Raw genomic sequence first — 2545 nt, forward strand, 5'->3', positions numbered from 1 at the left:
GACACTCGCAGCGCTTTGTGCTTACTCAGTGGCGCTTCTATTTGCAAGCCAATTGATTCCTAGTCGAGCGTTCTGATGCTGAGCGAGGCTGCCTCGCGCCTAGGCACCGCCAGCATTACCTATCAAAAAGGTCATCTTGCGTTTACAAAATTTAATAGTGGGAACAAGTCAGTACATCTCGTGTTGCCACTATTTATTTAAGACGCGTTAGAGTTAATAATGTTAAACCATTTAAAAAAAAAATGGGCTGTTTTACTCAAATAAAAAACCGACTCAGAAAAGAGGAAATTGATAAAACAGACTTTAGGCAATCGTATTTCATTTATTTCCACAAGAGTAATACAAACATGTGTTCACCTACTTGCGGCATGTCATGGGTTTTCTATCAATCGATAGTGTAGGTTCTTTTTCTAAATTGGACATATTTACTAAAAAATATTTCTTTAAGAACTTAAAGAAATATTTTCACAGCATCAATAAACTAAGCATTGTTTTATTAATAATAAAGGTGACTTTTACTTAGCGAAAACATAACAGTTTATAGCACATCTTGGACAGTTTAAACTACATGTATATTATATAATAAAGTTACAGGTGGGCATTTAAGCGATAGTTAAAATATGTAATACATAAATCCCAGTGCGTTTAACACATTCCCTAGGCATCATTAGAATTCTTGAAGTCTGAGACGGGTGGGTCGTACCGCGCCTCGCCCGCGTCTCGCCCGCGCCTCCGTCGTCGCAGACCATCAGAAGAGCTCTGCTCACAGACATCAATTTAACCTAAATATTGCTTCACAATATCGAAAACTTTTTAAATAAAATATTCTTAAAGGGTTAAAACAGAACGACAGGTTAAACTCATGACAGCATTATCTGCCTTCTGTCTAGCTATCAGTCACGCCGCCTCCAGTTAAAATCTTCACATATGATTTGTTTCGGTTCCCGCTGAAACAAAAACAAGAAATAAAAATCGAGGTTAAACAATACGGTTGGCAGGATCATAAAATTTCTACCCAGTCCATATTTTTTTTAAATTCGATCTTCCCTGTATGGCTGGTATTATATTTGTACGGATACCCCAGTGCCGCTAGTCCGACTCGCACCCTTGAGAGGTGCTGATTTTTGTTGTTAATTAAAAAGAGAGAAAATTTCGTTAAGAAAAAAGGCAATCAAAAGGCAGTCATGTGAGACTGTGGGCCATTGTACTAACAGGCATGTAGTACATCTGTAGACGACTAAGTAGGCCTGCCTAACATTTGCGTAACCGGAATAAGACGTAGCAGAATCTCTCACTTGCGGAAATATATTTGTAAACTATTACAAGTCCAAGGCAGCCGTCCCAGCGAGATGCATACGCACTGCGCGCAGCACTCACTCACTAGCAGCTAATTTCCTGAAAAGGGAATGAGCGCTTACAGTACCTCCGCATGCACATGTAACAGAATACTAAACGTCGTCGTCATGCGTTTACTGCATGTCTGCAAAAGTAATATGAGTAACACAAATATGTGAGAGAGATGTATAGTGTATGTACTATGTATAAGTGTGAGCATTGGAATCAGTTCAGTGAGTTAGTGTAGAGTGAAGGACAGGCGGTAGTGTCTGAGTGACACCGAACACTTTCGCCGACGCAGCGGAGACCAACGCTCAACAATTTGCGGTCACACCGCGCACGGAAACTAATGCTCTGTTTAGGTTCGCTCAAGTATCTCTACTGATAAATTAACCTTTGTAACACTTTTCATGATGCTCTTTGGAACATTTCAAATTCTAGGACAAAAAGAAGACAGTATCATTTTTCCTTTAAAATAGGCACGGACCAAAATGTTGATTCTGACGATTTTTGCTGTCGATTTCGTGCAAAACTAGCTCGAAGTGGTCGGTGCTTGGGCTCTCACTGCTTCGGTTTATATTATACAACAGTTGTTGCATGCCGTTTTAACGGTCTGGGTATCAGATAAAGCTGCTCAAACATTACTCTCCTCAAATCTATACTAATATATAAAGCTGAAGAGTTTGTTTGTTTGTTGAACGCGCTAATCTCAGGAACTATTGTTCCAAATTGAAAAATTATTTTTGTGTTGAATAGACCATTAAGCGAGGAAGGCTTTAGGCTATAAACCATCACGCTGCAACTAATAGGAACGAAGGCACAAAGGAAAATGTGAAAAAAAATAGGGCAGGTATAAATCATAACTTATATCTTCCACCCACGGGGACGAAGTCCCGGGCAACATCTATGTGTTAATCTTAGATGTCATCAAAATGAAAATGGGACCATCAGTTTGGCTATTAAGTGGAAACAAACATACTTACATACAGTCACACACTCACATACTGGAAGTCACGGTGAATAAGCTTATTTATTATCATCTAGCGTAACTGTATCAGATGCTAAAACAATGAAGGTATCAGACATCGGTTACCTGCTGATTGAAGGTCGACAGTAAGTGAGAGCCGTGCTTGCTGGAGGAATAAGAGACTAGACTCGTCGGGGACTGTTGCCAGCGAGAGGAGCCGCGCGGCGGCTGTGGCGCATGTTA

The 2545-nt window shown here is 40.2% G+C and overlaps 1 long non-coding RNA gene across 1 annotated transcript; it reads right to left on the reverse strand.

Annotated features, from left to right (window-relative positions):
• Nucleotides 1-302: 302 nt before the first annotated feature.
• Nucleotides 303-2545, reverse strand: LOC113508806. The gene is made up of 2 exons (XR_003402049.1): nucleotides 2429-2545; nucleotides 303-1395 (listed from the first exon to the last, which is right to left on the reverse strand). It is a non-coding gene; the product is annotated as an uncharacterized LOC113508806 (long non-coding RNA).

Source organism: Trichoplusia ni, chromosome 3 (assembly GCF_003590095.1).
Source record: "Trichoplusia ni isolate ovarian cell line Hi5 chromosome 3, tn1, whole genome shotgun sequence".
NCBI lineage: Eukaryota > Metazoa > Arthropoda > Insecta > Lepidoptera > Noctuidae > Trichoplusia > Trichoplusia ni.